The sequence below is a fragment of the Sinocyclocheilus grahami genome, unplaced genomic scaffold (assembly GCF_001515645.1).
Source record: "Sinocyclocheilus grahami isolate Dianchi unplaced genomic scaffold, SAMN03320097.WGS_v1.1 scaffold379.1, whole genome shotgun sequence".
Classification (NCBI taxonomy): Eukaryota; Metazoa; Chordata; class Actinopteri; order Cypriniformes; family Cyprinidae; genus Sinocyclocheilus; species Sinocyclocheilus grahami.
Genome location: NW_015505558.1, coordinates 133,660 through 158,634, shown reverse-complemented (window position 1 = coordinate 158,634; position 24,975 = coordinate 133,660). Strand labels below are relative to the sequence as shown.

Below are 24,975 nucleotides of genomic sequence, written 5' to 3'. Positions count from 1 at the left end.
TACCTGCTGCTAAAAACGCATCACTTTCCTTTAGATAGGGATTTAAAGGAACGTTCCGGGTTAAACGCAAGTTAAGCTCTCGCCACAGATGCTGTTGATTACCGCAGCCCTCTCTTTGGAAAAACAAGCATAAATCACATTTGCAGTAATAAACGTATAAATGGAAGCCTACAGGCCAAGGCATTCTCTGGGATACATGTTAAAATATACACAGTTTTGAAAGTAGTCTTGAGTTAACACATACCATATAATGAATATAGTGAGATATAATTGCTTGCTAATCATTAACGATTACTAATGCAATATTTGAACTTTTACAAAACCGCTAAACTCACACAAGATATGCTGAGATATCAAAAAGAACATGATTTAGCCTAACTATTTGCACAGTACTAGTTTGTACAGAGCAAACTAAAAAAAAAAGTTAGTTTAGGATTTACTTTGAAACTTGATAGTACATTTCACAAAGAATTACAAAGAATTGGCAAGTAACACAATAAATGAAAAGTGAAATTTTGAAATAGAAATCCTGAAATTTGAAAATTTCTTGTAAAATGTATTCCAATTATCTGTTTTATTTACTTACATTTTAACAGTGTAGGCCTATAAGTTTTTTTCCCCTCAGCCCAGTTGTAAAAATGGACAACTTGAAAGAATTCTGAGTTTAAAAAAAAAAAAAAAAAAGTTTTTGCAAACTTACAGTACGTGCATTACTGTGAACATATCTTTTACAAACAGATTTTTCAAGTCACAGATACGGTCAATAAAGCTTAATAAGATTTGAACCCATAACATTTCTTTAAATGATCACGATCAGAAAAGCAACCCAGTAATGGCCGCAAATTCCCTCAGATGTGATATTTCACGTCAGGCAGACATAGACTTATTTCTCCTAAAAGTCACAGTGCATTGTAGAGTAACAGATCATCAGAGTACAGTAATGTGGAACATAGATTGGATGGTTTCACTTATGCTTGTGACCTCAGACAGCAAATAATAAAAACCGTTGCCTCATTTCAGAAGAACCTGAAGGCCTGTCGTGACCCCTTCTGTTTGAAGCTGTTACTATAGAGACCTCACAACTGTTATTACTTGAAATCTAACCGAATCACTACAGTGCCCAAGACAACGCTGGCCCCGGTCCAATTACTTAAGGCAATCCCAGAATGCATCGCGAAGAGCTTGGTGGAAACAATTCTCCTACCCAAATCAGAAAAATATTAATTTTAAAATATTTTAAAAGCATAAACTAAATGATGCAATATTAAGAGGAAAAGAATTACAATGTATGATTGCATCAGCACAGCCCTACTCTTTAATGTGAAAAAATGAGGTTCATTTGATTGAGTATTTCGCCTTTAGCTTGTTTGAGTGTGTTTTATTAAAGCTAACACAGGCCACAGGAGCTCTGCTGTGGGGTTGTGCCCGTGGCGTAGTCTTTACGGTACAGCTGATCCCCAGGGGTCCGTGCTAAACTGGCAGCAGCCTTGAGGCCAAAGCTGAGAGGAAACAGAGACTGTGGAGGGTTTAAAATTGAAGAAGAGAGAAAAATCGATGGCTGGAGCTTCCTGATCCAACCCTATTGAACCTGAGCGAGTTACAGGAAGATCTCAAATCAGTGCCACGAGACCGGAGAAGACCACCACAGACTGAGAGAGGACACTGCAATAACAACAGCAGAAGAACAGACATATTTCTGAAAAAAGCTGCATGTAACAAAAACTTAATTATTAAGTATACACCTTTATAATTATAATTAATTCAATACAATAAAAGCTATATGAAAATAGCACTTTTTGTAAACAAATTCACAGTGAGAAGAGATGTGTGTGTTCCTGAATTACACTATTCAAAAGTGTGAGGTCAGTAAGATTTTATTTTATTTTTTTAAGAAATGAACACTTTAACTCAGCAAGAACACATTAAATTGTTCTAAAATGACAGCAAATACATGTACAGTGTTACAAAAGATTTGCATCAACTTCAAATAAGTGCTGTTTTTTTTTTATTTGTATCAAACTGTTATTTTAAATTGTAATAGCACGCCCATTTCACAGTATTATTGTATTTTTGATCAAATAAATGAAGCTTTGCTGATCAGACTTCTTTCAAAAACATTAAAAGAAGAATCTTATAGACACCAAACTTTTAAACAACCGTGTATTATGTATTTTTCATAAGAATATAAATTTAATACGGAATCTTTAGTGACCGTTGAGCACATATGACATCTCTTTACAGAAACTCCTATGGAATATGCCAAGTGAACTGCAAGTCAATACCCAGAAATGGCAGCTGAAATTAAACGTGAAACAGTATCCATCAAGTTTTCAAAAGTTCTCTTCCTAAAGCTGTCTACTAATTAAAAAATTAGTATTCATCCCCCAAAAACAGATAGAACAGAGTGAAAAAGTGGTAACCGCTTTGGTTGCCTGCAGGCTTAAATGTGTTAATCGTGGCAGTCATAATTGTAATCTCATTTAACAGTTAATAATTGATCAGCCCTACTTTTCTGAAGATTCAGAGAAAAGATTTGTTGGAAACTCATATTGGTAACATTCACAAGTGCAAACTTGTTACAACTTGACTGAATACCCGTATCCTGACTCAACAACTGCGATGTTGTAATACATAATCAGAGAAATTAGCGATCGTATTTACTCGTACACAAACAGCAAAGCTTGTTCTCAAGTCTGGTAGAACACAAAAGGTCATTGCACTTTAATGAGAGAGGGAACATTGGAAAGAGCGAAAAAGATGACAGACAGGGCTGGAATTATGGGAAGGGATGAGGCTCGTGTGGGGGAGAAGAGGAAGATAAAGAGACAAAAAAGCAATTAAAAGAAAAGAAAAAAAGAGCAAAAAAGAGGATCAGGGGCTCAGCGGGAACATTGGAAAGAGCGAAAAAGATGACAGACAGGGCTGGAATTATGGGAAGGGATGAGGCTCGTGTGGGGGAGAAGAGGAAGATAAAGAGACAAAAAAGCAATTAAAAGAAAAGAAAAAAAGAGCAAAAAAGAGGATCAGGGGCTCAGCAGAGAGAGAGAGAGAGAGAGAGAGAGAGAGAGAGAGAGAGAGAGAGAGGATGGCTAGTAGAATAATTATAGAGCTGTAGATCAATAAGGTTCCCACAGTGAAGTGCTGATGTTTGAGAGGATAATGGATACCAGCTTGCTTCAAGCACATGCTACTACTACACAAACCCCACAATCAGGGGCCCATCTGGGGCCACAGCTCTACTGGCCAACACCAGCCGCCTGCCCTGGATCTCCAGTAAAAAGCCCAATTAATAGGGATTTTTCTTTTGGCTCTCTCTTCTTCCATTTCTGCTTGCCTCACCACAGGAAAGAATAAATGTATATATTTTTAATTAAACATTGTTTTTAACCAATCCAAAAACAAATTTTTGGTTTTAAATTTACAATGACAGCTGGACATTTAACAGATATAATGTAACTTCATATTCGCTGAAAAAAAAAAAGAAGTGAGAAAATTCACTCAGAAATTGCTACTAAATTCCACAAAGAAACAGCATGCAACACACTGAATTAAATGTGAAATTTTGAAGTAGAAAAACATTCTCCAATTCTCACTGTAAAACTTCAAAAGCACTTTTGCTGCAGAATGGCATACTGTGCAAAAGGCTTATTCACAATTTCAACAAATGCTCCTCCATGTCCGCCAGCTAAATAATGTTATCTTGGTGGTATTATCTTGTTTTACATCAGCAGAATTCACAAAACAACCTTCAAAACCAAATGTTCAACTTCGCAAAGCACAAAAATAGTGGCACATGATCAACAGGATGAATGTAAGATCACTGGAACACATAAGGACCGGCCCTTTTGTCAACTGGTCTGAAGCTCTTTCTCACCAGCCCTGCGCCATCGGGCCTTTCTTCCTCTGAAATAACACTTTCCCTTACCATCAAATTATTTAAATTCCATGCTGTTCATTTAATCAAATAAATTAAACATGCACAAACTGAACACAAGTGAGGTGTCGACGGGAAGCAACTTTTATTCTGGTTTAACAGATTCTTCTAGACCACTGTGCTCCATTTACATTTTCCCTTTAGCGGTCCAGACATGCGGCATTACAATCAACATGAAACACTATTCACAACCCATTTTACTTTTGTAATATAAACAAAATATAAGGCATGGCTTGATTTTATCAACTGGGAAGTGACTGAATGGTGAAAAGTGGGTGTTCTGTATCAGAACGGAGCCAGATCTGCATGAAGGACGTGGAAGCTTAAGGTCAAGTAAAGTTCACCGTTGAGAGCATCTTGATCATTATTTGCTACTATTGCTGTAAAAGTAATGATTCAGTGTAAACTATAGGAAAAGGAATAGCAAAGAATATCAGAGGCAGAGCAAGTTATTACCTTCTGATGGAAGATATATTAAGAATTATATATTTTGCATTTACATACCATGTGTCTACCATGTGTAAATGGTGCATAAAACATTCAAACGTTCTGTATTCTTTTAGACAAACTGATGACACTGCATTTTTATGAACTATGTATTAGAATGATATTTAAAGGGTTCATTTGACGTCTTTTTTCGTTTTTTACTCTTTGGGTAAACTTTGGGTAAAACGCAGAGCTCGTCACTGTCGCTTTTTACACAGCCGTCCAATCACAGTGGAGGAGGGGCGGGACAAACATTACATTGACCAACCATGATCTTACTTGTACAACACAACAATGGAGAAGTTAATTTTGCTGGTTACAAAATTTTTATATTCAGTAATATTCTTCAAAATAAGATACTCGTAACATGTTAGTGCTGTGAATATTCCAAATTATAGCAAACAACGCGTCACTCCAGAAAAATGCAGTGCCTCCAAAGCTCTCTCAAGCACCACCAGCTTGTAGTTTTCAGAAGAGCACCAGGCATTATGTCAGCTGGCTAAAAACGCTCTGGTGGACACACGTTAATTTATTCATTTATTGTTAGGCATATAGCCTAATAGTCTCTTATGCATTTACGCTATATAACTTACCAAACCTGAGAAGTGAGTCAAAGGATTCCACACCCTTTCTAGATACGTAATTTGCGTAGCTGTAATTCATAGGTGGGGAATATGCTAATTGTAAATGAGTGTGCATGCGCGCCCTATTTGCGAATGATTGGAATTCATTAACATACACACATTTAACTATCAAATCTGACCGTTACGAAGTATTTGTGAATCCGGAGGAGAGTTTTCGGGAAGGTCCGTTTTGCGCGTAAATTACTCAGAATTTACTCATATATTTACGAACGTTTCATGAATGAGGCCCAATGACAGGACGCCCAGATTTGATTGTTTTGGAGAATATTTTCATTCATTTGATCCTGAGGAAAATATGAGGCCGAATGTGACTCAAGTGATGGCTATTCCATTTCACTGGTGTTATGAGGAAATGTTTTTTCAGCTCGTAAAAAGAGAGTGATTAGAAAACGAAAAAAGTGCCCAGATTTCAGCTGGAGTCTTATCCTATTTACTCAGTGAGGCCATGCGGTAAGATAGCCCTCTCTGCAGCTCTGCTGCTATCTGTCTGACTCGACCCATGGCTGTTTCTTTGTATCCATCCTCATGGGACTGACTGACAGTTAAGAGCTTCAAACAGTTCAGAACCAAGAGAGTAACCGAGACACAGGGTGTGCCGTGTACCAATTCAAATCATTTTCAACTTTCAAAAGCATTCCCCTGAGAGAAGATGAACGTACGCCGGTGTCAAGACAAGATCACAAGAAAATAGTGTTACATTTTCCTGGATCTTCTGAAGAAAAAAAAAGAAAAGTTATGCCTTGTAAACAGGCTACTATAACTTAAATTCAAAACGTCCTCTTTCCCAATCCAAACTTGTATTGACAATGCTTATGATTCTTTTATAGTGTTTCGGTCTTTTTTGAAGCCCGAAAGCCCCATTCATGTGTTCCATGAAAAAGAAAGTTATACAAGTTTGGAAGAACATAACAGACTGCTCTCTTCAAGCTTAATACTCTTTGGTTTACACAGAGGATACACAAAGGAATAGTTCACCCAAAAATTTAAATTTGCTAAAAAAAGAAAAGTAAATTAGTTTCTTTATCAGAAGAGATTTGGAGAAACGTAGCACTGCGTGACTAGCTCACCAGTGGATCCTCTGGAGTGAATGGGTGGCATCAGAATGAGAGTCCAGACAGCTGATAAAACACTGCAATAACTCACAACCAACTGACATGACTCCAGTTCATCAATTAACATCTAAATAGAAAAGTTGCATGTTTATAACAGACACTGATTTTAATATGAGAGGACTTTTTCCACTGAAGAAAGTGCTACTATGTACTATGGACGGGTATTTTTGGCCAGTCGTGTTTTGTGGGTTACTTGTGATGTTTTTATCAGCTGTTTGAATTCTCATTCTGAGGGTACTGATTCACTGCAGAGGATCCATTGGTGAGCAAGTGATGTGTTGCTAAATTTCTCCAAATCTGTTCTGATGAATAAACATCTTGGACAGTCTAAGGGCGAGTACATTTTTTAAAGAACTATTTCTAGAACTAAAATATGACTGTCCGTGACATTAAAAAAAGTCACAGTGAAATGGAATTAGTGACCGTTTAAATCAGTAAATGTGAGTGTAAATCAGAGTGTAATGGATTATTTAAAAAGACAAAATCCAGGGCAGGTATTTGGTTTGATCCATTGGTTGGTGACTGGTTTTTGAGATGTGGGTGTGTTGCACTCTAAACCCCACTGCTCCACAAACTTGCATTCATTTTAAATTAAAGCAAAAAAAGCCATGAAGTTTAAAGAAGAATGATGCCGGTAATATTTCCTCTTTCAAATGCCTGCAAGCAGGGGGCTCAATAGAGGAAAAGGAAGTGCTGTCAGAATTGTTTTTAATCTATTTTTCTGCATGTTATCCACTTTTTGTTTCCTTCCCTCCATCCTTCCGCTCCTTTCACTCCTGTCTGTTCCATGACAGCACACAAGGAGAAGTTCCTCTATTACTCATGGTCGGCTGAATCAATGAAGTAACGCTCTCGTTTGTGTTAGGTTAGTCAACTTACAAACGTATATGACATTTCTTCTGTCTGTGGTTTATTTAGCTAACGTTACTTAAGTAGAGATGAGTCAAGACGTGATTCTTGTGTAACCTACATAGATCAGTGCAAAGGTGACCTATATTTCATAACAGTGAACAGAGGTGTGGTGTATGTTTACGGAGTATGCACTTTACATTACTTTGCTCTGGAATGTCAAAAGCACCTGTACTTCAGTACCAAGTCAATTTGTTTCTATTTTCTAAAATAATACTATAATTAGTCTTTATAAACATAGCACAAATGATCCGATTATTAGATTATTGGATCAACCTCCACTGCAAACGCCACTAGAATATTGTTAATACTGGAGCAATTGGAACAATAAAAAGAAAAAAAGTGCTCACATAAGCCAGCTAAAATCAAACACATTTTTATTCAGCAAGAATGTGTTAAGTAAAGACATTTATAATGGCTAATGTTGCCCATTTCCCACACTGATAACAAGAAGAAATGTTTCTTGAGCACCACATCAGCATATTAGAATGATTTCTGAAGGATCATGCGACACTGAAGACTGGAGTAATGGCTTATAAAAACTCAGCTTTGCCATCACAATAATAAATTACATTTTAAAATCTGAAAAGTGATTTTACATTGCATTGCAATAACATTTTAATAATGCAGCCTTGGTGAGCATAAAATACTTCTTCAAGAAACACACACAACTTTTGAATGGTACTATATGAACAAATCAAAAATCATGCAGTGAGGAATATCAAAGAAATATTTGGATGGCTACATGCCATTGTTCTAACTTAATTTATTGATTTTTGTAATAATATACATTTTTAGCTATAAAAATAAAATGGTTTTGCTGTGGTTTTGATATCAAATTGATATTATGAATGGTGCAATTTTACAAGTATGACAGTCCTGCTTTGATGTTATTTGACAGAGCCACTGACTCCAGCGCTGACTTAATGTATCCCAAAGTCATTAACGTCTTAAAAAACCCTACTTGGAGTCATGATAGGTGCAGATGGGCTAAGTGTCTTTATTAAGTAGTACAAAAGTATTGACTCCCTGTTTTCCAAAAGGAAGTGAGAATGATGTAATGGTTTCATCAGCCAGAGCAGCAGGGAGGGTATTTCTTACATCAATACAGAGTAAATCAGTCCTCAGTGGGGATTTTAATTTAGACTCTGCAGGCGGCCACAGCTTTGGATGTGCCTGGAGCTAAATTTCCAGAGAAGGAAATGATAATTGACCACTAGACACGAACACAAAAGAGGACACATTGTTCATCCAATCACAACAGAACATTATTTAAAAACATCGGACAAGATTTTAAAATAATTAGGCAATTCCCATTTTCCAAAAGCATCTTCTTCTTTTCCTTTCGGCTGTTCCCTTCAGGGGTCGCCACAGCGAATCATCTGCCTCCATCTAGCCCTATCCCCTTCTGCATCCTCTTCTCTCAGACCGACTACCTTCATGTCTTCCTTCACTACATCCATAAACCTCCTCTTTGGTCTTCCTCTCGGCCTCCTGCCTGGCAGCTCTAACCTCAGCATCCTTTTCCCGATATATTCACTCTCCCTCCTCTGAACATGTCCAAACCATCTCAACCTGGCCTCTCTAACTTTGAGGGAGATTCCTGTCTGACCTCATCTGTCAGCCTGTCCATCACCACCGCAAACAAGAAGGGGCTCAAAGTCGATCCTTGGTGCAGTCCCACCTTCACCGTGAACTCCTCTGTCTCACCTACCGCACACCTTACCACTGTCCTACTGCTCTCATACATATCCTGCACCACTCTAACATACTTCTCTGCCACTCCAGACCTCCTCATACAATACCACAGCTCTTCTCTTGGCACCCTGTCATACGCTTTCTCTAAGTCTACAAAGACACAATGCAGCTCTTTCCGACCCTCTCTGTACTTCTCCATCAACATTCTCAACGCAAATAACGCATCTGTAGTGCTCTTTCTTGGTATGAAACCATACTGCTGCTCACAAATGCTCACTTCTCCACTTAGCCTTGCTTCCACTACTTTCCCACAACTTCATTGTATGGCTCATCTCCCTTGTTCTTAAAAATCGGCACCAGAGCACTTCTCCTCCATTCCTCAGGCATCCTCTCACTCTCTAAGACCTCGTTGAACAACCTAGTTAAAAATTCTACTGCCATCTCTCCTAGACACTTCCATACCTCCACTGGTATGTCATCAGGACCAACCCCCTTTCCTCTCTTCATCCCCTTCACAGCTCTCCTAACTTCACCCTTACTAATCCTTTCTACTTCCTGCTCAAAAATTTTTGCGTCTACTACTCTTCTCTCCCTGTCATTTTCCTCATTCATCAGTTCCTCAAAGTACTCCTTCCACCATCTTTCCCTCACCCTCCTGTCACCTGTCAACACATTTCCATCTCTATCTTTAATCACTCTAACTTTCTGCACATCCTTTACATCTCTATCCCTCTGCCTCGCCAACCGATACAAATCCCTCTCACCTTCCTTACTATCTAGTCCATTTTCCAAAAGCATAAACCATTAAATCTGAAAAATCCTCCATAAACCTGTGGATAGTGTGGCCTAATGACACATTGAGAGAGAAAACTCAAGATCAAGCTATGCTTGCAAACATCTCATTTAGTAGATTGTTTCTGGACTTCCCCAGAAAGCTTGAATGACAGCTGAGTGTTTTTTCCCGTGTCTCTAAAAAAACCACACGCCGCAGTGACAGAAATGGGAACTGAGATTCCTTAACCAACTGAAATCTACAGACGAGTGAATGTGTAAAACCTGAAGCAACAAATGCACGCAAACCAACACGTTTCAACACATGATGTGGTTGAAAAACAGAAAATAAATTACTTCCAATCAGATTCTGTCACAATCAACAGGGGATTTTTACACTTGCTCACCACATTTTTAGTGATCAGATAACCATGATGAAAAGCCCAAGTTTAAATGACCTCCAATACTCGTTTCGAAATCTAATCAGGAACAGTAGATCAGTTGAGACATGTTTATGTGGCTGAGTGGAATTGAATGTTTAAACCCAATCAGATAGGAATCCAATCGATCAAGACACATGATGTAAAGGCTTCTTATGCACACATTCACAACCATCAATATGTCCATTAACAGAATTAACTGTGACAATTTTTGCAAGAACCAGTACTGAGAAATGCTATACGGTCATTCCGTGTCAAATCAACCAAATTTCAGAAATTTCCCTGGCTCAAATGTTTGTTTTGTCAATATTTTTTTCTGAAGAAAGATAAACATGTGATGAAAGCTAAAATATTAAATGTCAAAGATGTACATTGAATAATTCACTATTTTGTAGAGGGGGATCAAAATTTAATTTTTCAATGGTCACCACTGGCATACTGCAACAAAGATTGCTAAAGTCAACATATTTTACTAATAGACAAACCAATCTCTGTGTAAAAATAATATAATGATGCTTCAATCTTTCTAAAGTCATTTATACGCCCCTGTAATTTGCTCCAAATCTCAGGTGAAAATTGCCATTTTGACCCCCCTCTACAAAATAGTGGATTACTCAGTTAATATACATCCATGAAATGTAATATTTAATAATATACATCCATGAAATTTAATATCACTACACATTATCTTTCTTCAGAAAAAATATTGACAAAATCAAAAATTTGATCTGGTTGAGTTGACACGGAATGACCCTATAAAAAGCAGAACTGTTAAATGTTATATAACTAGCAGCATTTCACAGTTTTGACTACTCCATTTCAAGTGTTATAATCCTTCTACTGACTGAATGTGTTCAAAAACAACAGAGATGTGCGAGGAGCGACTAACACGCTCAAACAAGCACACTGTAAATGACAGAACATGATGTTGAAACCACGCTTCTCAAGAGCATCGACCTTCGCTCTCCCTCTTGGATCCTATGTGTACTTACTGATTTTATTTCTAAATGATTTGTGGTTTAACATCCATTTACTTTTCATCTGGTCCCTCTCGGAAACTGGTCTAATAACAATACTTCACATCTGACTGTTCCTCCTATTTTGTCAAAGTCTTAATTTAGCATCTAACTAACTTTGAGTGAATTTTGTCTAAATATTGTGCATCTAATTCAACAGTTCTGAGTACAGCTCATTTGTATTATTTAAAGGGGTCATAGGATGCTACATGCACTTTTACAAGTTGTTTGAACTGAAATGTGTGTTGGTAGTGTGTGTACACAACCACCCTATAATGATAAAAATCCACCCAGTGCTTTTTTTTTTTTTTTTTAAATCTGGTTAAATGTTTTCCCCTTTCTCAAATTGAGCCAAATTGTGACCTCACACAGACAGGCCCCTCCCACGATAGTTTGATTGACAGTAGCGTTTCAGCACAGACTGGACTGGCGTCTTACCTTAGACCCGCTCTGAGTGAGCTGTCATCAGTCCGCCATTGTTTCACCTCTGGAGCAGATGTAGACAAGAATGACTCCTAACAAGCGATTGCGGTGTTCTGTTGTTGGATGTAATAATGAACATAGCAGTCGTCATTTACTCCCGACATCTGAGCCACTGAACTTGCAGTGGATTTCATTTGTTTCTGAAGGGAATGCACCCCCGATCTACATAAATGTGTCTATGTTCTCGCAAATCATTCATGATCCAGCCTAATCTACAGAAGTGAGTATAATGTTTTGTAACGAATCTTTGCAAATCGCCTTTCCTAATATTGTGCTAATTAGCAAGTTTCACGATGAATGCGGCTAAAGTAAACAGTCTCTCTGAGAGCAGCTCGGAAGAGAGGGGCGGGGTTAGCAGAGCTCATTAACATTTAAAGGAAAATGCTACAAAAACGGCTTGATCTGAAAAGAGCTGTTTTTGACAGGGTAAAAAAAGGTGTTTTTACACTACCATTGAGAAATTTTAACCAAACTATGTTACAGACTTTTCATTAAGACCCCAAAGAATCATATCAACTTGTGAAAAATGGGCATCCTATGACCCCTTTAATACACATTATTAACACAGAATTCTATCGTCCATCCAATTTTCCAGATGTTAGCAAAGATTTGCGGATCAGTTTTGTATCTGACCAGCGCACTTGTTGTTGACAAAAAGAAAAAAAAAAAGAGAGCGAGAGAGAGAGAGAGGGGGGGAAAAAGTAAACCTCCCAAAAAGAGAGAGTGCAGCATATGACTGTGTTGACATTATAAAAGTGTTTCTGGCACTCATCTCCCTAACCAAACAACCAGCAACAACTGAACATTGGTATGGGTAGCTGCAGGGCCACAGGCTCTGACATCATCAAAAACAGACAGGAGAGGATTAAAGGTGCAGATACCATTTCAACACCTGCGGCATCCTCTATAACTGAGCTATCCACAGTTACCACTGCTCTATTCACAGTGCAGACGTGCATAGTTCAGGGGGGAAAACTCCTCAAGTTATTCCCAAAGGAATAAGTCACAAGATGTGCATTCTCCAGTCTTTCATTAGAGTTTGTGCAAAATAATAATATTTATTTTCTTTGTGCACCTGAACTAGCTTCACAAAAAGGGGGGGGGGGGGGGGCAATTAGTTAGAAAAAACAATAAATCACACACAACAAAGATGATTTTACAAACTCTCACATAAGCATTACGTTTCGCGCCATTCATAAAAATATGGATTCTGAGGACGAAATGGTTTTCTTTGTGACGTCCAAAAAAAAAAATGAAGACAAAGGACATAGAAAAGCATGGACTTTCTGTTCTTCATAAAGAACTCGAGGGACTTTGAGAGGGGCTTTAAATATGAGACAGCAAAATGCACAGACAAAACTCAAAAGTATGTGTATTTCGATTTGTGAGGTGATATTGTGGAATAGATTAAACGGATATATCAAAGAAAGTGTTAATATGTTGCAATTTAAAAGTAGGTATAAAATATTTATTTTTGATAAATACAGAAGTGGGGGGGGGGGGGGGGGGGGGGGAATAATAATAATAACATTTAATACTGATATTACACTGAACTCTGACTCTTACTGCTGTGCTGATGTATGTAATTTAAATTTTTTTTTAATTCTTTCATACAGGCTTCATCAAAAACCCTTTCTAGTGCTAATGTATTTCCGCCCCAAACTCACAGTATTGGTTGAGTCTTAAGTTGACAAGATGTCAGACTGCACAAACAAGCAGGGCCATGTTTCCAAAAAGTATTGTGAGATTTCATCATCTGCATAGCACATATGTAGCCAGATTTTCTCACCGCACATACTCTGTATGCTAAGTTTCCACCTGCGCCTTGAATTTTTTTTGTACAAATTAAGTTCAGAGATACCCGCAACTCTAGTTTAAACAAGTACGAAAACTTTTTTTTATGGCTCACTGCTTCTGAAGAGAAATAGCGCAGACACAGGACCCGAGTTCACGCACACGACCAAGTGGAGTGTACTTTGAAAGGCTATGCGTTTGACTGTAGACGAAGTTATTCCAATGAAATTGTTCCTCTGTGTTGTTATCCTTATGCACCTTATTTTAACATGAATGTGCAGGGCTTTTGGTCTCAGAAACTTTCAGTTATTTTAGCTGTACAAAATCAAATATTATTTGAATTTATTGTTATTACCTTTTTATTCTTCTAGCTTACCTTAAGTGGCTAATGAATCAGAAGTCTCATACATTCACAGAAAATAGCTTGGAATTGCTTAGAAGAAAAAAAGGTGGATAGTTAGGATGTGGACTCTGCTACTGTCTTAGAATTAAAGCAATCTTTTAAAACTTTATGGATATAGTTAATGTTTTTGGCGTGAACAGCCTTTCCAGTAGACTATAGCTGGGAAACTATTTTAACTTTGAGACAATAATTGCACACTTCACCTTTAAGAAAATTAACTCCTCTTATAAAAAGCTAACAAGCACCAACCACAATGATGATTCATCTTTCACATTTAATTTATCTGATATGTGTGTGTGTGTCTGTCCTGTCTGTCATGAGGTCCCTGCAGGGCAGACAGATAGATTTCTGAGATCTAAACCCCGCGACTACATTTACAGCGTCTTCTTATTGAGAAATACCATCTTCCTGAAGTCACAGCAACAATAGTCACACCACACCAGCGCTACTGGACAACCTCGTGTGCCGGCAGGACCAGAGGCAAACAACCCCATCTATAGAGCTCTGACACCAAAGAACCTGGCAATACATTAAAAGATGCACACAATCCCGTCTCATTTGAATTCATTTCCACTCTTCATTTTCAATTGAACACGCACGCCGCTATAATTTGACTGAAATAAATATGACGGAGGTGAAGCATAATACCAGTGGTATACCACAGCCCCACGGCGAAGCATTAGCCGAATCAGCACAGCATGTTGTGAATCATCTCCGTTCCGTGTCTACTTGGGTCCTTCCTCTATGAAGACCAGCTTCAAGCCAGTTTGGCCATATGGATTAACTTTACCTTTTATAGAGGCACCAACCATTAGTTCATTCAGAATTGATGTACTGTTAACAGAGTTAGCCATGAGCAAGAAGTTAGTTAACGCTCAATTGAGGCTTTGATTTCCTTTCTACCAAGTCATTACACAATACAGAGAGCTGAAAGATATTAACTTGCGGAAGTCATCTGAGTCGAGTTAGCGGTTACCTCAAATTACCGAATTATGCTGACCTTTTGACAGCACCTAACAGCGAGCCGAGGGCTAAATCATTCAGTATGTGCTTCTTATGCTAGACTACAACATTTGGCGAAACTTGTCATAGGGAGAGGCCCGAGCTGTGCCAACACGCATCGGCCCAGGAGCCAGCCATCACATTAGTGAGGATACGAGACTCTGAACAAACACTCTCACAATCCTTCCTGTTTGCCAAGCCTACGAGGAAATCTGGATTGCACATAAAGAAAGAGAGGGAATGGCAGAAGAAATCCAAGACTAAATGAGAATGAGAGAGGAAATGACGGGAAAGATCTAAAAAGGGGTTAACAGTGGTAAAACTGAACGACTGACCATCAGTGAGCCAAACCCAACCATATGCTTTCCTTTAGTCGCTCCATACATACATGAATAATGAATAAAGTTCTCTTTGGTGGGACCAGTTCATCTGATTAATGTTATTTTGTCTGGACAAGGCTGGCTCATACTGGGCAGTGTGGCAAGTGCCATGACCGGATAAGATCAATTTGACATGTGGCTGATCCGTTTGGAAGAATGCTGTGGTCAGCTCTGAAAGCGGCTCATTAATTGATGGGTCAATAAGTGGCCATGATGAAGAAATGGAAAAATGTTTAAAAAAATCTCATTTAAAACATGTCAAGTTCTAAGAAATGTACTCTTTGTATTCATGTTTCATATGGTTTTGAAAAACATTAATACCATTTTCAAGAAGCGTTTCAAACTTTAAAAACTCCAAATATGTCATGTGGTAAAATAAAACGTAACATTTTCCATACAGTCTGAAAGAATGCGAGTGTAAACATCCTATTTTTAAAAAGCTTATTTTTATTTTAAATAAGATAAATTTATTATAATAATAAATATTTTTATAATTATAACTTTTTTTTAAACCAATATCATGCACTATTATTAACGCACCATTGGTGCTAGAGACCTACATTTTTGGGGGAGTCACAAATGACATTTTACAACTGAATAGGCCTATACCTCGTCTTGTCAGGGTGGCTGTACTCATTAATTTTGTTGGTTGCATCAGATGATCTTGTGGACAAAAGTTTTTCCAACATTAATAAGCAGATTTGTTCAAATATTTTCTATAAAATCATAAGCTTAAAAGCGCAATAGGTGATTGTCTTCAGAAACATTTTTTGTTATGCTGGTTGAAAGTCTCTTCACATCCCAATAGCAATCATTAAGTTAAGTGGTCTAAATTTATTTATTTGTATTTATATATTCTGTGGAAGGCGTAGGACCAAGAAATGTTCATTCAATCAAAACGCTCGGTCCGAGCGTTTTAATTGGCTTTCCTACCTGCCTGTCAACCTTATGTAATCACATATCTCTGTGCACCCGGTTAGCGTAGACAGGATATGTCATCAGCGTGTTCACGCACGCTGTGCAGACAGAGCGAGAATGGCAGACAAACATCAACAACCCGATCTTCCTTCCTGGTATTGTAGTACTTTTAATGTTTTCTCACTGGTGAATGACACATGATGTAGCCCAGCGGTTCCCAATTCCAATCCTCGTGCCAAAATTTATATTTTGCATGTCTCGCTTAGTTAACACATCTGATTCAGATAACCAGCTCGTTAGAAGTGAGCTACGTGCATGAACTGTTCCGATCGATATGATCCCTACACAGTGTTCATTGCTCCCTACTCGCTGAGCAGGGGAAATCCGTTGAAGTTTACTTCACTTCGGAACATGGTCTGGAATTGGGGACCGCTGATGTAGCCTATGTTGTCTCTCGTATTCTGGTCTGTGAGCATATATGTGTTCAGGGAGCGTGGCTTTGGACGGCGATTGCAGGGAGGGTGGGACGTTCGCTTTCAGTGCTATCAGGCTAAAGTTAGCATTTTCCAAGATCTCCTACTGCACCTTTAAGCCAAACTACTTAATAAATGAATTTCTTCTTTATTATGACATCAGGACAGTATCTAAATATCTACATTAATTTTAAATCACATGTCAAATACATGCTCATCATTCATGTCTTTCATATGTAAATTTATTGTATTGTGTATTTGTGAATGTTGTATTTAATGAATAAATTAATAGATAAAGCAAAAATGTGTATCATGTCACTGATCCATTAAAGGGACAGCTCACCCAATAAATATCTGTTATGATTTAGTCACACTTATGTCACTCCAAATCCAAAAGACTTTGGTTAATCTTTGAAACACAAAGTTATTTCTAATGAAACCTTAAAATGTTTCTGTCGCTCCATTAATTCTAACCAAAATTCATAAAGGTGTTGTAAACTGAATATGAATTGAGTGGTTTAATCCAAATCTTGTGAAGAGATACAGGTGCTTTTTATAATGAACAGTTTTAATTTAGGCTTTTATTTATTTTATCTAAACACTGAGTAACATAAGGAAAGTCACTATGGTAAACATGGAAGCATAAAATGTACATGTGTGATGCCCAAGAGCAAATGAGGTTTGTTTTAGAGAGTGATGCACACACAAGCTTCCATGTTTACCATATGTGCTCTGTGTATGTGTGCTTAATCTTGGATACTTAGACTTCCAATGGAGGGACAGAAACCTCTAAGGTTCCATTAAATATCCTAATTATCTGCTCAGTCCCTAAATATTTCATTTTGGGGAGTCACACGTGACATTTTACAATTTCACCTTTTCTTAAAATCAACACAGTCAAAATATATACACACACATATATGTGCCTTCTTCATTATGATATTGGGACAGTTGTTTCACCCTGACACTTTTAATATGCTCAAAGAGGTGCATACAATCCAAGAAAAAAAATAGCATCACGTCACTAGACCATTAATAAGGACATATGGCTGATCCATTGGGAATAATCCTGAGGTCTATCTGAAAAAATCTCATTAATTGATAAGTCTCTGGCGTCACTCTTGTCAAAACTTAAGAGGTTACATAATCAAGTAGCAAGTCGAGGAGATCAAGTCATATGCGGGACCCTATTTTAAGAGAAGGGTGCTATTGAGATGTGGCCCTAATGCCTGCCCTTAAACGCCCCTGCCAATAGCACAAAGGAGGGGCATTCTGGAAGAGGGACAGGGAGGGCAACTCTGGTTTGGTTGTTAGGTTGGGCCGAGTTGGGCCGCCTCAGGCAAGGCACATATGGCTGAGCTCAGAACGCCAGCTTTTTCTTTGACATGGGGATATTTTAATGACAGGGAAAGAATCAAAGAAAACTTTCTCCCTCTCTCTCATTCTGACCACTTCCAACATCAAGCAGAGCCCATAGAATCTCCATATGGGACTTTCTGGAGAGCCGTTTCGCAGCTGGCCGTTCACCTAAAACAAATGTTCAAGCTCATGCGTGCACACACACTCAATATGTACACTTTTAGTTCAACTTAGACACACCAAGAGCGAAAAACAACAACATCCCCTTAAATGTCTGACAGAGATGGTCTTGTTTGCCTCATGCTTCAACCAGAGCTAAACCACACAAAGGGGAAGAAAAGAAAAAGACACTGACGCCCAATCGGTATTGGGTCACAACGTATTTCCACCTTCTTGGAGATTCTCTGACTGGCAGTTGTACGTTGGCGTTCACATTCAGGATGTGAGCTTGTGCAAATACTGAGCTTGGGTTGCCGTGTAGTGCTGGAGTCATTTTAATCTGAGTCCCAGAACTAACTGAAAAAAAAATAATCACAGGCCTTACTCATCACTTAGTGAAAGCTTTTCAGCCAAAGTAACTTTAAGTACACTAACTGCAGGGGCCTAAAACCCCAGAACAACCTGAGGTTAAGTGTCTACGTCCAAGGAATATTTACAATGCAGGAAAACAAAGAACTTTCCAATTCAGGGTTACCCTAACCTGGGACTGATCCGGTGACCTTTGTGTTCTTACTTGTGTTTCTTAATTCAGTTTCCCCTTTAAAACATGGAAGTATCTAAAATTACAGTTCTTATTCATATAATATTACTAGTTTTCATTCTGATAAACGGAAAGTGGACAGGATAGTGCAAGTAAGGGGAAATATAAGATTTAGGACATAACACATACAAATAGAAATACAGGTGCATCTCAATAAATTAGAATGTCGTGGAAAAGTTCATTTATTTCAGTAATTCAACTAAAATTGTGAAACTTGTGTATTAAATAAATTCAATGCACACAGACTGAAGTAGTTTAAGTCTTTGGTTCTTTTAATTGTGATGATTTTGTCTCACATTTAACAAAAACCTACCAGCTTCAGTCTGTGTGCATTGAATTTATTTGATACACGAGTTTCACAATTTGAGTTGAATTACTGAAATAAATGAACTTTTCCACAACATTCTAATTTATTGAGATGCACCTGTAGATCTGCTTGTGGCACTGAGAAACTAACCTGAATCTATATTCTTATGATGCAATCTTATGAAACAGTGTTTCATGTAAGCAACTGAATAAATGGATGGTTCATCCAAAAATAAAACTTTTGTCATAATTTACTCACCTACATTGTTGTTCCAAACCTGGATGAGTTTCTTTCTTCTATTGAATACAAAAGAAGAAATTTTTAAGAATGTTGTAAACATTGGTAGCCATTGACTTCCATTGTATTTTTTCCATACTACGGAAGTCAATGGCTACCAGCAACTATTTGGTAACCCACATTCTTCAAAATATCTTCTTTTGTGTTCTACAGAAGAAAGAAACTCATCCCGATTTTGGAACAACTTAAGGGTGAGTAAATGATGACAATTTTCATTTTTGGATGAACCATCCCTTTAAATGTCATCATTGTCATAATCAATAACACTACGTATGTCAAAATAAAACTACTATACACTACCATTAAAGTTTTTTGAAAGGACATCTCTTATGTTCAAGAAAAAAGAATGTAATTTAGTGATGGCAGAGCTGAATGTCCAGGAGCCATTACTCCAGTCTTCAGTGTCACAAGATTCCTCTGAAATCAATCTAACAGGCTGATTTAGTGATCAAGAAACTACCAAAAATAAAACTTTTGTCATAATTTACTCACCTACATTGTTGTTCCAAACCTGGATGAGTTTCTTTCTTCTATTGAATACAAAAGAAGAAATTTTTAAGAATGTTGTAAACATTGGTAGCCATTGACTTCCATTGTATTTTTTCCATACTACGGAAGTCAATGGCTACCAGCAACTATTTGGTAACCCACATTCTTCAAAATATCTTCTTTTGTGTTCTACAGAAGAAAGAAACTCATCCCGATTTTGGAACAACTTAAGGGTGAGTAAATGATGACAATTTTCATTTTTGGATGAACCATCCCTTTAAATGTCATCATTGTCATAATCAATAACACTACGTATGTCAAAATAAAACTACTATACACTACCATTAAAGTTTTTTGAAAGGACATCTCTTATGTTCAAGAAAAAAGAATGTAATTTTAGTGATGGCAGAGCTGAATGTCCAGGAGCCATTACTCCAGTCTTCAGTGTCACAAGATTCCTCTGAAATCAATCTAACAGGCTGATTTAGTGATCAAGAAACTAATTTCTTATTATTATCAGTGTTGAAAACAGTTGTTCTACTTAATATCTTTGTGTAAACCATAATACGTTTTTTTGTTTGCCTGATTTTTTGTTTTCAGGATTCTTTGAAAGTTTAAAAGAACAGCATTTATTGGAAATATACATTAGGATTAACATGATTATAAATGTCTTTTGTCACTTTTGATCAATTAAATACATCCTTGCTGAATAAAAGTATGTCTTAAAATCAATCAATCAATGAATCTTACTGACCCCAAACCTTTGAATGGTAATGTACATAGATTTTGAAAAGCCATACATTAGTGACAGTGACCTTGTGACCTCCAGTGATAATCAACACATAACCATAGTTTTGTTTGCTTTTAAAAACTTACGTGTCCAAATAAATGAGTGAATCTGTGATTTTATCTTGTGCACCAGGTCAGAAGTAGGTCAGAAGTTGGTCAGAAGTTAACAGTGGGCTCGGTGGATCCAGTAAAGCACCAATGACGTCAGACTGTAGTAATATTCTGCAAGCATTTCAAATCTTCAGCTCAAGATGTGACTGCTGATCTGTAGGCTGAGCAACACAATCTTTGTTTCCACAGACAGACGTGAGTGGGGAAAAAAACACTTCAAAAACCTTACGTGACCTTAAGCTCACTTGCGATCTGTAGCTGGGCAAGAGGTCACAAGGTCCGATAGACAGGAAGGTGATGATGTGTTGCCTACACATGTCAGCTCTAACTCACTGTCTGGTTTCTCTATGCGTGGTTGTATCGACAGAGGAAACGTACACATTCAGGGCTACTCTTTGTTCCTCTTTCAGCTTTCTAGCTCTCTCTTTCCTTCATTCAAGTCCAAAGGAACTCTTGAAGGGGACAATCCCACCAAAGTCACATACATCCATCCTTCCTCTCTGACCTCATCAAACAAGTAAAACACTAAAGTGCTTATCCAAAAAAAAGAGAAAGGTTTTATAAAGAAAGAGGCATTATTCTGACATCTTTTTCTTCATACGCCACTAAATTATTTTGCAGGGAAGCATGCACTGACATTATGTTGTTATGCCGATAACGATATCCAATAATTTAACTTTTTCTTTTCAACTGGAGTAGCTCTAACTAAAATTCACTAACTTGACAAAATAGCTCACAGGCTGAACTTTACAATGCATAGCAATCTTACCAATTACTGATTTTCCTTTTGATGATACATTTTTAGTAATATATAAGGAATATATAGTGATATATAAGCAAAAAATGAATAATAGAGGACAACAAAACAGTGCAATGGTCACAAGACTTAAAGTAACAACTTTTAACATAACACAGCATCTCAACTATGCAGTACCAATAGCGCAAGGTGGAGAAAAAAAACAATGAGACACTTTGCAATGGCAAAAGAAATTCAGCTGATGCATATGTAGAGCCAACAAATAAAATATTTTAAGTAGCACAGACAAAATCAGAAAAAAAGCATCCTCTGTAAACTGCTTTCGCTACATTTTTGCTTGTTTAATGACAATTAAACAGGAATGGTATATCTTCACTTACAGCAGATGGCCACAATTAAGTCTAACCACAACACAACATGGTGTGTAGATCTTAAAATAATCCTCAAAAATGACATGATTTAGGCGTAGGTTTATGTGCACATTACAAACAAAAAATCACTACCTGTGTCAATGATAAAAAATACTTTTTCCCAATTATGTGCAAATAACTTTGGCCGCTGAGATATCATACATTATTTATTACAGTGCTTAAAGGGGCCCTGAATTGAGAGATCAACTTTTACTTGAGCTTTTGATATATAAGAGGGCATCATACTAAATGGTTAATCCACCAGTATGTTTAGGCTCTTTAGTCACAGTAGTATTTGTAATGCTATAATATAATTATTATTGTTGTCATCCATGAATTTTCGAATGTATTGATCTACAGGAAAGGCAGAAATAAATAGTAAAGCACTTTATAATAAGTTATAATTTATAGAAGCACCTGTCATAAAGAGAAAACACAAATATTTTAGAAACACTACTGTGACTATGAGCTTACACATACTGGTGGATTAACCATTACAGAAACATAAAAAATGATTTTGGCAATCACCACCAATACTGTTAGTTTAGGGCAGCTGTGGCACAGACCACACATTGGGTGGAGGTGGTCTAATAAATGTGTTAAGCACTGTATGTTCATGTTTTTGTTCATCAATATCTGGACGTACTGAAGCATACCAAAAATTATGAGACCTTTGTTTAATTAATGTAGATAGAATATTTCTAACAACCAAGAAATTGTCTCAAAGCACCAAATTAATATGATTATTGACATTTGCTTGATTCCTCTGTCTGTTCTAAAGAAATTACTACTCATGCAAGGTCATCCAGACCTCACTATGCCATTCCTGCAGTCGACTTCCCAAGTGCCAGCCACTTCAAATGTCTTTTGTCATTCACCTCAGATCCCTGAGGAACAGCGCTTAGCAGTCTAATAAATGTCCTTGTCCTCGAGAGATGTTGGCAAGGCTGTGCTCCACAGACTCTCTAAGTAGGAGTAGTGTCCTTCTGACCAAAAGACCTGGGTAGCAGTGGAACAAAGAAATCCACACAGAAATGGGATGACGAGCTATTAAATCTCTTTTTTAATGGAGGATCAAGATATGCATATACCCTCTATAGGGGTAATAAGTAGCTAAATATTAGGAATTCACGTAAGTTTCGGCAGATTAGGGCTGGACGATATGGCCAAAATTTATATCACAATATACAGGTGCATCTCAATAAATTAGAATGTTGTGGAAAAGTTCATTTATTTCAGTAATTCAACTCAAATTGTGAAACTCGTGTATTAAATAAATTCAATGCACACAGACTGAAGTAGTTTAAGTCTTTGGTTCTTTTAATTGGGATGATTTTGGCTCACATTTAACAAAAACCCACCAATTCACTATCTCAACTAATTAGAATACTTCATTAGACCAATAAAAAAAACATTTTTAGTGAATTGTTGGCCTTCTGGAAAGTATGTTCATTTACTGTACATGTACTCAATACTTGGTTGGGCCTCCTTTTGCATGAATTACTGCATCAGTGCGGCGTGGCATGGAGACAATCAGCCTGTGGCACTGCTGAGGTGTAATGGAAGAGTTTGCAGGCCAATCAAGCACAGTAACACCATGGTCATTGAACCAGCTTTTGGTGCTTTTGGCAGTGTGGGCAGGTGCCAAGTCCTGCTGGAAAATGAATTTCACAATTTGAGTTGAATTACTGAAATAAATGAACTTTTCCACGACATCCTAATTTATTGAGATGCACCTGTATTTCTTAATTTCGGTCGATACGATATAATTCCGATATCGATATGAACACTATTTATCTGAAATAGAAATCTTTTGTAACATTATAAATGTCTTTATCATCACTTTTGATCACTTTTAAGCATCCTTGCTAAATAAAAGTATTCATTTCTATAATTTCTTTCCCAAAAAAATAATTAAAATTATACTGACTCCAAGCTTTTGAATGGAATAGAGTATGCTGCAAAAAGCTTTTTATTTCAGATAAATGCTGATCTTTGGATCTTTCCATTCATCAAAGAATCCTGAAAAAAAACATTTACACAACTGTTTTAAATATTGATAATCAGCAAATCAGCATATTATAATGATTTCTGAAGGATCATGTGACACTGAAGACTGGAGTCTATTCAAATAGAAAGCCATTTTAAATATTAAAAATTTTACAGTTTTTGCTGTACTTTGGATCAAATAAATGCAGCCTTGGTGGGCAGAACAGAATTCTTAAAGGGGTCATATGATGCGATTTCAATTTTTCCTTTCTCTTTGGAGTGTTACAAGCTCTTGGTGCATAAAGAAGATCTGTAAAGCTGCAAAGACTAAAGTCTCAAATCCAAAGAGATATTCTTTATAAAAGTTTAGAGTCAACCACACCTACCTAAAACGTCTCGTTCTAACACACCCCCACACGTCTACATCACGATGTGGGAAGATTTGCATAACGCCGCCCAAATGTTCATGCAAAGAAAGAAGGCGTTACTTTTATTCTCGCTGTAGTATTATTGTTGCCACCGCCGCCATGTCGTGAAGGTGCTGTGTGCTTCGTTGTGAAAACGAAACTACTTTGTTTGGCCTTCCAAAAGAGGACGATATCGCTTCATCATGCCTGGAGCTGATCCGTGCTGGTCGCTGAGGAAATACATCAACTTCGTGCTGTGGATTGCCGGATCGGCTTTCATTCACCGTGGATGAAGCGGAGTCCAGCCCAGGGTCGTCACATGTGGTTGCCACAAGCCCTCCGGACGCTCCTTCATCGAATCCGCCGGCCGCGCCGTTCTCAAGCCCGCCTGCCTCTGCTCACTCTAGGCCGCAGCTCACTCTAGCCTGCTGTGTTTTGTTGTGAAAGCGAAACTACTTTGTTTGGTCTTCCAAAAGAGGACACGACTAGAAATCAGTGGTTAAGTTGTATTTACAACACTGTTCCAGAACACTTCAATACAAATATTAAGATGTGTGCAGCACATTTTATGGAGGACTGTTTCCTGATCCTGGTAGAGTAGACTACAATGCCGGCTGTTCTGACTCACAGTCTGAAAAGTACATTTTCATATTTAAAGAATATGCCACTGACGATTCAAACACTTTGAGCAGTGTAGAGTAGCGCTTGTTGTTTGTCATTTCTCCGATCACAAATGCAGATTTATGTTTACGTGGCGCGATGCAACGCAGCGCATAAAAAGACAGTATAAGTCATTATAATCCGTAATTATGTCCCCACTGGATGCAACAAATGCCT

General features: G+C 37.6%; 1 protein-coding gene across 1 annotated transcript in view; it reads right to left on the bottom strand.

Annotated features, from left to right (window-relative positions):
• Nucleotides 1-24,975, bottom strand: part of LOC107549731 (recombining binding protein suppressor of hairless) — a 57,268-nt gene that overhangs the window by 26,443 nt on the left and 5,850 nt on the right. The window lies entirely within an intron of this gene.